Source organism: Symphalangus syndactylus, chromosome 9 (assembly GCF_028878055.3).
Source record: "Symphalangus syndactylus isolate Jambi chromosome 9, NHGRI_mSymSyn1-v2.1_pri, whole genome shotgun sequence".
NCBI lineage: Eukaryota > Metazoa > Chordata > Mammalia > Primates > Hylobatidae > Symphalangus > Symphalangus syndactylus.
In genome coordinates, this window is record NC_072431.2 from 116,059,451 (window position 1) to 116,074,526 (window position 15,076).

Sequence of the window (15,076 nt, forward strand, 5' to 3'; positions counted from 1 at the left end):
ACTACTTGGAGATAATAGAGCTCTTAAGTGGAATGAATTTGATTCACAAGTATAGCAGTTGTTCCTTCAATTGCCGATGTTTCCCACAGTATATGTTTTATTCTTTCAAAGTTTAATCAATAAGCTTAGTGAATTGTCTCTTTCTCACCTGTTTCTTATATACAACGTTCTCTAAGTTTCTAGATTTATGGGGCTTTTTGTTTGACATCAGGATTGTAGGTGTGGACATAATTGTGTCAGATGCATATTTTATTAATTTCCTGGCAAGAGAGATGATTTTAAACATCCGGCTAAGAGTCTCAGGAAATGATGTATTTAATAATAAACGGACATTATCCCAGATATTCACATGACCAGATTCACATCTCTCAGATTTAGTTAACACACTTCAACAGTGCGACTGAAAGGAACTGCACCCAGAGCTTGCAGGCCAGTGCCCTGCTCATCCCTGCATCAGGGCGGAGGAATAGTCACCAAAGGTGGGGATTGTCTTCAAGATCCAGTCAGCCAGAAGGTCCATCTCCCCAGCCTTATAGAAGTCAAGACCACTTGCCTACTTGCGACTAGGGTATTGCATTGGTTTTCTATGGCTTCTGTAACAAATTACCACAAACTTGGTGGCTTAAAACAACTGAAATTAATTCCCTCACAGTTCTGGAGGCCAGAATTCTGAAGTGGTTCCACTGGGCTAAAATCAGTGCTTTCACAGAACCACACTTCCCCCTGGAAGCCATTCTCCTCACAGTCTCTAAGGGAGAATCTGTTCCTTCCCTCTTCCAGCTGCTGGTGGCTGCCCACGTTCTTGGCTTGTGGCTGCATCACTCCAGTCTCTGTGACCACAGGCCTTCTCTTGTGTCATCACATCGCCTTCTGCTTCCCTATTATAAGAACACACCTGACTATATCTAGAGTTCACCCAGATAATCGAAGATGATTTCCCTGATCATGAGATGGGGGAATCATATCTTCAGAATCCTTAATCATATCTTCAGAATCCTTTTTAACATATAAGGTAAGATTCACTGACTCCAGAAGTGAAGACATGGATATCGTGTGTGTGTGTGTGTGTGTGTATTTTGGGGCCAGGGTTGGGGAGGGGGCGTTGCAGTAATTATTATCCAGCCTACCACAGACATTAGAAACTGTTCCATAAATGACTGTTCTGAAAGTAAATTATTGGCTATAATGCTAATGGTTTTCTTCTTTTTCCTTATCCGAGTTCTAGCTAGGTAAAAACATAGCTGTCTAGCAGTTTGCTGCACATTTCCTGTGAAAGTGAAGATTCTCCTTTCTTAATGAAGAGCAGCTCACATACGATGACAAAACAGAAGCAAGGTTAGCACTTCTGGGACATTTTTCATGTTTTAGTTTTAATTTCTGATTTAGGTTTTCTGTATTCTCTGCTTGGTTATGACGATAAAAATCATGGCATTGTAACTATTTATGTTATGAAATATCCCCTGAGAAGAAAATATATTAGATTACCTTTTAAAATGATACTTATATTTATTTTCTGATTAGAAAAGTATAGCTCATTTTAGGGAATTTACAAAATGCAGAACAGCATGAAGAAGAAAGAACTCATAATCTTAACCTAGAAATGACTAGTGTTGATGTTTTGGGTTCTTCTATATATGACATTTGTTGTCTTCCTAGAGCATTTAGCAATTGTTACACCATTTGTCCAGTCAGATTTGAAACACTATCATCATTATAGGGAAACAGGATTTTTCGAATGTGGGAAAACTGAAGAAGGAGAGTCGTCGTTAAGGCGTAGACTCTACTTTCTTTCTCGGTTGAAGACGTAGCCTTACTGACCTGAATTTACAAACAGAGTGTAATATTTACAGACATTTCTTTGAATGGAAGCCCATCAACTGTTAGTGTAAATTCTTCCTGAATACATCTTTAAGTCATTTTCTTGCATGTTTGAGTAGAACTAAAATATTGAGAGATGTTCTGAACAGGGAACAAAAGTTGATGAACAAATAAGTTTGGGAAATAGTGAATACACACAATCACACACACACTTGTTTTAATAAAAGTCCCAGCACGTATTAGCGTATTAAAATATCAGAGACTTTCCAAAACAGTGGAGCTTGTTAAATCTAGAGTTCCCCCAGCTGATTGATTTTTTTTTTCCTAATCCCTATAACAATAAACTTTGTGGAACAAAATTTGTGAAGTAAAATAATAATTTAGATAAGGGTTATCCAAATGTTTTTGATAAGAAAAGAGTTTGGTTGGTCAAAAAAAGATGTGTGTGTGTTTGTGTGTGTGGATGGATGAGTAAATAGAGGTGTGTATGGATATATGTCTCTATATAAACATTTTTGTTGCCACCCTTGCCAAAATAAGTTTTTAAAAAATGGCTCATTTGATTCTGGTATCATAAAAACCTTATTAAAGATGTCTTACATTCTAACACATTAGATGGCTTTTCTCTGCCCTTGGGGAAATTTGGAATTAAAATCTAGGAATAGTATCAAGCAGAGTGAAAGTTCAAGGAAGAGTGAAAGAGATTTGTATTTTTTTTTTTTTAATGTGTGAAAGCCTCCCGACCTCTCCCATCAAGTGTCATTATGGCCTGAAGCTGAATTAGTTCTCATCTGATTAAATCAGAACCAGATTCTTCTACTTCCTAACTGCTGTGAAGTGCAGATTTTTAAAATGTGTTAAAAAAAAAAATCCTAGTAGGAAACAACTCTCTTAGATAAATTAGCATTTTTAATATCATCATTTTACAACTTTGCAACATACAAAATTATTCACCCCCTTGATGTAACATGTAATTATTAACTGCCTGGTCAGAATATAAGCATTAATTTTGAAATTGAGGTTTCTATGTTTCTATCCATGAAGGTTTGAGAAATCCTAGGTGTAGGTGGAAAACCATACTAACCTTGTTTTAGTGTTGGTTGTCTGTTGAATGTGAGATTTGGTGATGTCAGTAATGTCATTAAACTGACAAGTGGGCAATCCAGAAATTGGGTAATCGAATTTAGGAAGCAGCCATAGGTGTGCATTTTTACATTCTCTTTTCAAGAATATTCTCTCAAATATTTGGGTAGTGAAAAATGTGGTTTCTCTGATGGGTTAAAAATGTAAAAGCCTGAGGCCGGGCATGGTGGCTCACACCTGTAATCCCAGTCAGGCCTGTAATCCCAGCACTTTGAGAGGCCAAGGCAAGTGGATTACCTGAGGTCAGGAGTTCAGGACCAGCTTGGCCAACAGGGTGAAACCCCATCTCTACTAAAAAATACAAAAATTAGCCCACGTGGTGGCGGGTGCCTGTAATCCTAGCCACTCGGGAGGCTGAGACAAGAGAACTGTTTGAACCCAGGAGGCAGAGGTTGCAGTGAGCCGAGATCACGCCATTGCACTCCAGCCTAGGCGACAAGAGTGAAACTGTCTCAAAAAAAAGAAAAAAAAAATTAAAAGCCTGAAAGGAGGAGTAGAAGAGGCCATTATAATTGAAAAACCCCTTGCTACTAGATGATTTTACTTGGCTTGGCTTATGTATCGTCATCGCTGTCCTGTAGGGCAGTGGCTCTCAGGAATACCAGGACTTCAGCATCACCTGGTGTGATGTTTAATTTTGGGTCTCAATTTGACTGGGCCATTATGCCCACTTGTTTGCTCAAACACCAGTCTAGATGTTGCTGTGGAGTTATTTTTTAGATGTCATTGATATTTAAATCAGTAGACTTTGAGTAAAGCAGATTACTCTCCATAATTCTGGTGGGCCTGATCCAGTCAGTTGAAAGCCTTCAGAGAAAAGATTGAGAAACCCAGAAGAGAGGAATTCTCTTCCAGTTTACCTTCAGACTGAAGACTGGAACAGTGACTCCTACTGGAATTCCACCCTGCTGGCCTGCCCTGCAAAACGTTAAACTTGCCAGGCCCACAGTTGTGGGAGCCAACTCCTTGAAATCAGTCAGTCTCTCCTTTCTCTCCTTTTTTCTCTTTACACACACACACACACACACACACACACACACACACCCCTATACACCAACCCAGCCAGTTGGTTCTCTTTCTCTGGAGAACCCTGTTACACTTGAGTGCTTATTAGAAATGCAAATTCTTAGACCCCACTCCAGACTTGGTGAATGGAAATGGAGTGGGCCCCAGCAGTCTCCTTTAACAAGCACTCCTGCTAATGCTGGTGACCCCCAAGCCTCAGGGCCACTGCAGGCAAATGAAAGAAGCCCCCTTTTACCACTGAGGAGATTTAGGTTCAGCAAGATTTAAGTGACATGCCCAAAGTCATCCAATTGGTTAATAGCGTCAGCCAGATCTATTCTTGGATGCTGTCAGAAAGATAATATAATATCCATACATATCTTACTAATTTTTGAATCTGCTTTTATATAACCGTTCATTGTTGTGATGCCCATTTTCCTTAAGGAAGAAAAAAAAAACATGAAGGAACCCAACTGTGTCGATATGGTATGTGAGAGCAGTGATTCCAAATCTTTGTACCACCAGGTATCACTTCTATTATTTCATGTAATGAAAGATTTTTGTTGACTAAACAAGCTGCATTTTACAGGGATTTTTATTTGGCCGTACTGCAGCTCCAGGCTCCTGACTGGCACGAGTTGGCCAGTGCTGCTAGCTCAAGTGATGCATCCCAGCCAGAAGCAGAGAGGCTTGATGTTTTAATTAGCCTGGAAACCTAAATGTAGAATTTTCATTAGGCATTTTGAATATTGAACATAGCTAAGGACTTTTCATTACTGTATTATAGTTTTCCAAAACACCTGAAGACCCTCGTGGGGTATCTTTGCTCTAAAGAATATTTTCAGTTATAGATGCTTAGTGCTGCCGTATGTGCAGCTAGGATATATTATAAGGGCATAAAAGATAAATTCCCAAATCTTGGTAGTACACCACTTTTTCAGTCACCAGTTCTGGTTTAGGTGGCACCTCACCTGCAAGCAGCAGATCAGAGACTCATGGTCGGTCTTTCTGTCTTGAGGCTCCATGGCCATCAGCATGTAATTTCCAAGGTTGCTGGGCAAGCAGGAGAGTGTGGAGGTGTTTCTTGGCCAGGCTGGCACGTGGTGTTCATCATTTCCATTCATATTCTGTTGGCTGGAACTCAGTCACATGGACTCATCCAACTGCTAGAGAGGCTGGGGAATGTCATCTGATCATGTGCCCAGGAACAGGAAGAAATCAGTTTGATGATCAACTAGCAGTTTCTGCCACCTGCGGCTTCAGTGCTCTGATTGTTGGTAGGTTGATGTTTCTGCCCATGATGGATTTCTGTCTCTCCTGATAACCACAGTGTGGCGGATATGAGTGGTTGTAATAGATTTAGACGTTATTGATGCCACCTGACTCTTTCTCAGTCCTTCCTAGCTGGTGTAAACAGAGCCACAGGAACTATAACTCAGATTGTACTGGTTCTTGCCCACACCTTCAGCTGGGATCTTCTACCATTCCTAGGTTTTCATCTCTTTATATCTTATGGACTAGTTTATTGGCAATACTTACCATATGGCCTCTATCATCGTTTTGCTCTCCCACTTCATGTGCACTCCTACTCCTCTTGCCACCATTTAAATTCACTGCCTGTTCAGTCATCTAAGGGCACCCCAGTGCTACCACTGTGCCAAGAGAGTACTGTCTTTTGGGATCCATAGACCGCTGTTCCCCTAGAGGCTTGAGTGGTACTGTATTCAGAGCAGAAGTAAGGAGAATACCTTTTGTCTTAGTTATCTGTGGCTATGAAACAAATTATTACAGAGAACTACAGTTTATTTTTCCTCCCAAGTCTGGGTTGATTGGGGTGACCGAGCACTTACTCTGTTCCGTGTACTTTTGGCTTGGTCACTCAGGTGGCATTCAGCTGGAAACTTGGCTGGAGCAGCTAAGTCCCAGATGGCCACATCCTTCAGGGCGTCTCTCCATGTGACCACTCATCCTTCGGTGGTCTGTCCTGGACTCCCTTAGAGCTTGGTTGCAGGGCTCTGAGAAGGAGGCAGCCGCCAGGTCTCTTAACCTCTTGAAAGTCTCATCACTTCCAGTGCATTTTTATTGGTCAAAACAAGTCACAAAGCCAGCCTAGATTCTAAGAGAAAGGAAAAAGGTCTTGTGTGTTCAGGGATGGGAAGAATTGTTGGTGATTATCACCATGTCTTGTCAGCCTGTCGACTTTGCAGCTTGTACCTCAAGGCTGTGCTGCCTGTATTGCAGTATGTCAGTCACCCATTGAATGATTGCTTCTACCACCAGTTTAACCTTTCTCCAGAGGGTTCAAGCTACTGCCATCATCTTGATAGCCTCAATTCTGGAAATGTGAGTTATGCGGAGGAAATAATGAATGAAACAGTTTGGCTGCTGCTGAGAGTTTGTGTTATGAGGGTAGTGAGCTTGAAGAATTAAGCAATTCCTGAATTCTAGACTAACGGGCTGGGGAGCTTTGAACTAGTGGTGGTAAATTGGAGAGTAGTCTTTAAGGAACATGAATCCCACAACAGTGTATAAAGAAGATTGATTTGTGACTTAAATAATCGTAAATTTCAAAATTGCTGAAAAAGAGTAGGTCTTAAATATTTTAGCACAAAAAGTAAGTGTGTGAGGTGATGGATTTATTAGTTAGTTTGATTTAATCATTCTATAATGTAAATATATCAAGACATCTCAGTGTACCCATATAATACAAACATATAGTTTATATATGCATAAATACAATTATTTGTCAATTAAAAATTAAATTTTAAAAAGCACATATTAAAAATAACATTTTAAAGATAAGTAAATATTAAAAAGAGGGTTGAAGGGTAATATCATTGGCCATAGCCACCATATGCAGGCATGGAATGAGCAGTTGCCCATGGACTGCAGGGAGAATAGGAAGGCCTAAAAGAAACAGTCATGAAAGGCAAAGGAATCATCACTGTGACTCTGAGATGATGTGGGGAGGCAGAAAGAAAGCAGGGGAGGCTGGGAGCAATAAACTCTCCCATAAATAACAGTTTAAAAATATTGGTAGCAGAGAGGTTTGAATTTAATATGGAACACCAGCTCTAAATTGGAAATAACTGAGGGACTGTTAGAATTATTTAAATCCTAGTTTGGTCTTGTGGGGGGTGGTGGTAAATTTGCTTTATTAGTCAGCTTAGAATGTGTTATCCCATGCTAACAAACAGCCCCATATCCCAGTGGCTTATGGCAACCCAAGATAACTTTCTTACTTGTATCTTGGCTATGGCAGGTCAGCTCGAATCTGCTTCACATCTTTCTGCTGTTTAGGCTCAGGAAGCCTCTCCTGTCGAGAGCATGCCTGTCTCAGGATGGAGGAAAAAAAAAATTGATGGAAGCACATGATAAATCTCAAGCTTTCTGTTGGGAGTTGTCCATGTCCCTTTCACTCATACTTTATTTTTATTTCATTAGTCAAAGTACGTCACATCATTAAGCCTGATGTCTATGGGGACAAAAATTCTCCTCCTCCCGTAAAAGGAGGCACCAGGAAAGGGTCACTAAGAAGGGGCAGTGGATATTTCTGAATAAATAGTGTAATCAGCCACAGTTGCATTTTTTCTGTTTATATTACACAAATATGAAAAATCATCAGAGAAAATACAGAAAAGCACATAGCAAGTATTTCCAGTCACCCCCAAAATTTCTCTCACTGGAAATAACTCCTGCTGTTAGTATGCTGGTGTAAATATCTTCAGACATTTTTCCCTGGGAAATGTTTATAACAGAATCAAATGATATGTACTATCCTGTAACTCACATACTGACTTAATGGCACATGATGAACATGCATCCACATCAATAAGTATTCATCTACATCCTAACTCATACCTGTTCTCTGGAATTCCACTGTATGAATACACCATGATTTAATTGTTGGACATGTATCTTTAATGTTATAAGCATCCGATATGTACATATTTTGCCTATTTAACAGACTATTGCTCTTGGATAAATTTCTAGCAGTGAAATAATTGAAAGGAATATCTTTTAAAAGTCGTTTTTGATACATCATTGACAGAGTTTATAGCTTATTTGTTAAGGCCCACTCTTCTCCGTCTCCTACAATGGAGTAGTGTTACCATAGCAATAGAAAAAAAAATTCAGCACTCTCATAGAAGTGCCTAATTTGTCTTTGTCTTCATTGTAACCCAACAAATTATATTTTGTGCCAAGGCTGGCACGTAAAATACCTGAGCAGAGCTCTTGGGTTAAGAGGTCAGTGCTCTCTGTGAGGTGACCTCCACCATCTCTGGTTAGCGTTTCACAAATTGGCTCCCCTGTTGTCTGCTGGGAAATGCTTTGTCAGGAACAGTTGGTCAGATAAGTTGTAGTCAGTGACTAATAAGTGTCCCATCAGCATGTAATTTGGAAAATGATCAGTCATAAACAAGGCAGTTTATGGAAAGATGAATTAATTTTCAAAAAACGTGGTAGATTTATTTTGGGATCTGATACATTTCTCACAATGGTTAGAAAGCATAATACAAGCTAACTGTTGTCTGGATTTTGTTGAAGAGAGGGAGAAAATTGATGATGATGAGATGGTTGACTTAGTGATATTTAGTCCGTGCTCTAGAGAGGGACTGCCATTATAAAAGCTAACTCCGAAATCTGGATTTGGAAATGGGTGGTTGAATGAAAAGATGGTCATAGATGGTCAGATGTAACATGTGAGGCATCCATGTGAGGTCCTCATGGGGTGAAGGGAAGAATGCTGCACTTCGGGAATGGGGAAGGCAGAGGTGAGCATCAGAAAAGCACCTTGGTTATCCAGCTGCCTCCACTGTGCTGGGAAACCCTGAAACTAGACTTATACAACTCTTCAGTGGTGTTAACTAAAATACCAAGTTGCCTATTCTGTATGGCAGAAATAAATTTACATTTATATTGTAAAATGCAGTTTCATGTGGTAACTGGAGCAAGAGCCATTACACCACATTCTTATCTTGTTTACCTTTTTTCCTTAGAGAAGGCAGGGTAACAAGGGGTAAGGCATGAGCTTTGGAGAAAGACAGAGGAGCTTGAGCTTTGGCTATGTAACTTTCTAACTGTGTAACCTAGGCTTTCACCTGTTACCTCCAAGCTTTCCCCTTTACAAAATGAGACATAGTAGCAATATCTACCACATATATATATATATATATAGTGGCATCAATCATTAATCATATATATGTATGTGTATATATATGTATATATATATGATTTTTAAAAATCCATAAAACACACAGTATGATCCCTGCCTAGCACATAGGGAAAGGTTAGTAAATTGTGGCTATTTTTAATCAATATAATGGTTCCAATTATTTTCAAAAAGCAATAGAATTCTCTTAAGAGGTTTGATTCCTGTGGTCAAGGGCAATTCCATAGCCCTCAGTATCATGCCCATGGAGATGATTTTAACTAAAACCTTAAATATTTCTAGTTGTCCTGATTTTTTGGTGCTGTAAAAAAGCACACTTCAATATTTTAGTGCATTGGTACGTGAAATTTATTTCTTCACGTATCAGTGAAACATGGGTGCTGCTGGACAGAGGATACTTCACTTCACATGGTGATCCAGAATCCAAGCAGCTTCCTTTGGTGGCTCCACCGTCACTTAAGACCCCAAATTTCATCACAGCCAGCAGAGAAGGGAGAAGCATATAGGGGCTCTATGAGGAAGTTTTTCATGGGCCTGGCCTGGAAGTGGCACACATCATCTCTGCTCACATTCCATGGCCTAACATTCACTAGCACACCTTATTGCAAGTAGGGTAAATAGAACTTCAGAGCAGGCAGTCACTTCCTGGCAACAACTCTACATTATAGAAAGGGGGCATGAATTTTGGAGAATAGCTAACTAACTAATGTGTGCTGTGGTTCTAAACCATAGTCAAGCGAAGGCTGAGATGTTTTTGGTGTGTCACCAAGTTTTTAAAGAAAGAAATGATGAGATTTGGTGATGGGGAGAGAAATAGGAATGAAGAATGATTTGAGGATTTTAACTGGTAAATGTAACCAGGCTGCTGATCATACCATTGTAGGAAAATGGACCATTGGCCGGGACAGCACGTTTGTGGGAAAAAGAAGGGAGTTTGGGGCATAAGGAGTTTGAAGTGACTGTGAGATGTACTGTGGGAATCTTCCTTAGGCACTTGGTAAAACAGGCTTAGAGCTTCCGTGTGGCCATTTTTCCTAAGGAGGAAAAGTATGACCTGCCTTTAGATTTGCCTGTATCATTTCAGTTATTGAGCTGTCAGAAAATGATTCTCAGAATTCACTGTTTTGTGATAAGAAATGCCCTACCCAAATGGCAGGGAAAGTAGGCTTTTGTTGGAAAAATTGTTTAGAATATGTGTTTTCAAGAGGATCATGCCTAATATACCTTGGGACTGTATATACTGTTACATGATTAATGATTCATGCCACTGCTGCCCAGGAAGAGTGAGTCACTTTGGAATAGAAGAGACCTCTTGAAGAATCTAGATCCAGAAACTCTATGTAAGCAGCCCATGTTAGTTATAGTGTCGTATGTCTGGTATCTGCACGCTTTTTATGGTATTTTGACTAAGTTGGCCTTAATGTGGAACAGCATGACTAGCTGCTTTATTTTATTTTATTTCATTTTTTTTTTTTTTTTGAGGCAGAGTCTCACTCCATCATCACTCAGGCTGGAGTGCAGTGGTGTGATCTTGGCTCATTGCAACCTCCAGCTCCCACACCTCCCAGGTACAAGCAATTCTCCTGCCTCAGCCTCCCTAGTAGCTAGGATTACAGGCATGTGCCACCATACCCAGCTAGTTTTTATATTTTTAGTAGAGATGGGATTTTGCCATGTTGGCCAGGCTGGTTTTGAACTCTTGACCTCGGGTGATCCATCCGCCTCAGACTCCCGAAGTGCGGGGATTACAGGCGTGAGCCACTGCACTCAGCCTAGTTGCTTTTATTTAAACAGCGTTTGTCAAACTCACACTACAGGGCAAGAGTTTTCTTAATCTTCAGATTCTGTAAACAAGTGTTTATTACTGGCAGCAGTCTTTCTCCATAGCTTCTTATCCAGATACCTCACTTAATCATTCAACCAGAAGGAGTATTTTCTGTAGTATAATTTCCACTTCCTTGGTACTACCTATATTTAATTCAATATGCTTTTAAGGCAAAGCACCAGTAAGTTTCTTGTGCTTGAGAATCTTCCACCTTGGTGTTCCTAGGCCATCTTCATCTTGGGAAAATCACTTGATGCATTTGGTAATCACCTTGCCTTTACCAATTCAGTAGGTTTTTCTCAATATTGAAACATATTTAGTGGCACTGAGGGTCTTTTCTAGATTTCAGGTGGAGAAAAGAAAATGTACAGCTTGATCTATATTACTGCACTCTTTTCCTGTAATGGTAATGTAGCCATTGCTTCATTCTGCAAACATTGATGACACATTCAGTTACCAGGCAATGAGCTAGGTGCCAGGGATGCAGAGATTACTGGGGCATGGCCAGTACCCTCAGATAGCTTGTGGCTTTTTGTTTTTTGTTTTTTAAAGGTGGGGTAAGGGGAGTTGACCTTCAATCAAATATGTACAGCAAAGTGCTATGATAGGAGTTAGCAAGCGTAGGGTACAGTGGGGCCCCACAGAATGAGTGGTTCATTCTGCCTGGGAAGATGAGGAGATTGGAAAGAACTTCCCATCAGTGGAGGCTGTGAGCGAAATGGTGGCTTGGTGTTGAGCAGGCAGGCACAGAGGACATGGGCATTTCAGGTTAAGGATTAGTGTGAGCAAATTCACGTGGCTCTGAAATTGTGGGAAAGCAAATAGTTCAGCTGACTGGACCATAGCTTAGGTAGGGGCTTAGCTGCAGCTGAAGCTTGATGTGTAAATAGGCGCTACATCTAGGAGGAGTCTGTCCTTCATGCTAAGGAGCTTGGACTTTATCTTTTGGGCCATAGGGAGCCACTGAAGGAAATTAAGCATAGGAATGACATTATTGACTTAGAAAGATCACTGTAGCAAAGGATGGAAGAACAAACTTAGCAATTCATATTATGTTTTATTTCTGGACCACAGAGGTTGGGACATGTATTTCCATGTGTTTGAAGTATTATCAAACATCTTTTGAGGATCACTATGACTCAGATCTAGAAATGCACTTATGAGAAAGTACGAGACAGACACGAATTCCTTTGTTCAGCAGCTCTGCGTTAAACACTGACCTAAAGAAGCTTGAGATCACCAGCCATTTCGTCCCAGGGCACTGCGCTCCCACCTGGAAAAGGTCATTGGTAAAACTGCACTGAAAACTGCCCTCAGGTTCTGCTGCCTTGACATCATACTGTCAAGTGATGTATCTTAAATGAGAAAATAGCATGCTGGTCCAAGAAAAGGAGTGTGCCCGTTTTCTTTTCTTGTTTTGTTTGTTTGTTTAAGAAAGGATCTTGCTCTTTTACCCAGGCTCGAGTGCAGCCCAACTGACCACCCACTCCCACGAGCAAACTTTGAGCCTGTTTCAAGATAAAGTTTCATGAAGTTCCATACATACTTACTGTGGCATTTACGTAGTTCTTAATCATCTAATATGTGTAAAACTGTGCTATTTTTATTAGGTTCCTCTATGTCACTAACAAAACTTTATGAGTGACCCCTAGCCCCAATTTTCCTGTGAGCCCTGTGGTTTTTACCATGTGATTTTGCATAGCAAGATATTTGTTCCTAATGCCTGTGTTGCATGATGGCATAACTGTTTTTTAAGGATTAAATATTAGGATGCACATGATAAAATTCTCAGTACAATATTCACACATTATGGGCATCAATCCAGACTGATTTTCTTCCCCTCATGAAGTCATTCAATGGGGACCAGATCAAATGAGAAGAGTCTTTTTGGTGGGAATCATTAGGGGTCACACTTCACCATCAGTGGAGGGGACAGGATGTTTGGTGATGAGTTCCTTCAGCCTGCCCTGTCTCTTCTGTTTACCAGCACACCTGACCTAATGGGAGGTGTGCTAACTAGTACTTTAGCTTTGTCTCCAACTTCAAACCCACCCTTCTGTACTTAGCTTTGTTTTTGGACTGGGAGTTCCTGAAGCTGGTTCTTCAAGTCCTTAGATTCTGCCTATAGGAGCACTAGAAGAAGACTGGGAGACTAGAGGAGAGGAGAAGCATTTGCTCCTTCCTATATGTTTGCAGTTCCTGTTTTCACCCTAGCAACAGTGGTTAGTTTCAGTCTCCAGTTCATTTTGGTACACCCAGTACCAGCTGGGCAGCTCCTCAGAAGTCTGGTGCCCAGCTCTGCAGAGTTCCTCTTCCAATCTTCCAGATTCTAATTACCCTGTCTCTTCCTTACGTTCCCTAGGGGTGGTTGTTGCCTCTTCTGGTTTTGATGCCTGGATTGCCTCAGTGTTCTTTGTTTACTTTTTCAGTTCCACAACACCAATTTAACTAATTTCTTATCTCAGATTCTCTCTGGTAAGATATCTGGTGTGGTTTCTGTTTTCCTCCTAAGATGGAAGATTTAGTGATTACAATGTAACTAGCAGAAGTGGTATTACACCACTACCACTATTACACTTTTGCTATTACAGCAAAAGATAGGAGGGCTCATCGAGGACTCAGATTTGCTAGGCCTGACGGAGACGTAGAAACCCGGACATGGTATGACTAGGATGCCAAAGGAATGCCAGTGAGGTGAAGAACTTGACTCCTGGAGCCTGAGTTCTTTTATTTACTAGTTATTTCTTCAGTAGCCTAGTTGACGCCTTTAAATCTGAATTTCTTTATCTGGAAAAATGGGATAATAATATCAGTGGGTTGTGGTCAGGAGTAAATGAGATGATGCTTACCAAGTGCATAGGGCAGTGACTGGCACATGAATGCATTCTCGCCTAAGGGTTGCCCATTTCTATGGTGATGATGGTGACCCTGGGGAGTGCCTTTTGACATCTGTGGCTGCAGTTACTAAAATACTTTTGTTTTGAAAAGGCATCAAGACAGACATAGCCCATATTTTCAGCACTGAAACATAAGTGATCATTCCCTCTCTTTCTACCCATAGGAAACTTGCTGACTGTGAAAAAGAGTGACTCACCTTTTTGAAGTTCATTTTAAGCAGAAAACTTTCTTTGATGACTTGAATTTAGAATGGTTGGTTAGTTGCTTTGCAGGGGAGTTGCAGCTCATCTGTTGAGGAGGCTGGTGACTGTGTTCCAGTGCTTCATCACAAAGATTGGACGTTAGAATGTGCTGTGGCCTGAAGGCATGATAGAATAGCACTGAAGTTGCCGTGATAATCACTCCAATGAAATGAGGACACTATACTTCCCCACACTTAAAGAGAAAAAAAACCTTCCATAGAGTTAGTGTGAGTCTTCCATTTGAGTGATGGGTATGAATTTGTTCTATAACATTTGGGTTTATGGATATTATATTTTCTTATTATTCAAAACTTAAATGTGAGTCTAAGCCCATACATGCCAAAGTGGACAGATGCCCAATGCTAATGGGATGGGGATCTTCATAGAGTTTTACATGCATTCCAGAGATCTTACACAGTTCTGACATTCTGTGATGTGCCCTTTGTTCTGATCTACATTGGTCGCCACCAAGCAACTTATACTGAAATCAACATGGTCCATTTTAAAGGCAAGTTAAATACAGCAATCATTTGTCAAGGCCCTAGGCTGAAGGACTTGGTTCATCCCTTCCAGGCACCATGTAGTCTTACTTGGAAAATTAACTTGGGCACATGTTTGCCCTCTCAGGTGAAGGAGGGTTAACTCTTCCCTCTCCCAAATCAAACAAACCACTTATATTAATTTAACCCAAACCTGGATAGAAGTAAGAGGGCAGGAACCCCACCCTCTTGCCTTGCTTCCTTCTGCTCCCTTTTAGCCCCCAGGTAAGGCCCCAGAACTCAGATGACAAGAGCATGGCTATATTATTATAACAGAAGAAATGCCGCTCATGATTTTGCTTCTTAAAGCAGTTAGTAAAATGCAGATTATTTTCTGAATAGATATTATGCCACAGTGCTACATTCTGGAACCACAGCCTAGACTTTGCGTTCAGCAACTCTAACCTTCACGATTCTGCATGGCATTGGCTCT

The 15,076-nt window shown here is 40.6% G+C and overlaps 1 long non-coding RNA gene across 2 annotated transcripts in view; it reads left to right on the forward strand.

Annotated features, from left to right (window-relative positions):
• The first annotated feature begins 1,171 nt into the window (after window positions 1-1,171).
• The window catches only part of LOC134731461 (uncharacterized), a 95,075-nt gene continuing 81,170 nt past the window's right edge, over window positions 1,172-15,076 (forward strand). For both annotated transcript variants that reach the window (XR_010113751.1, XR_010113750.1), the window contains exon 1: window positions 1,172-1,335. This is a non-coding gene — a long non-coding RNA (uncharacterized lncRNA). The remainder of the gene's footprint in view (window positions 1,336-15,076) is intronic.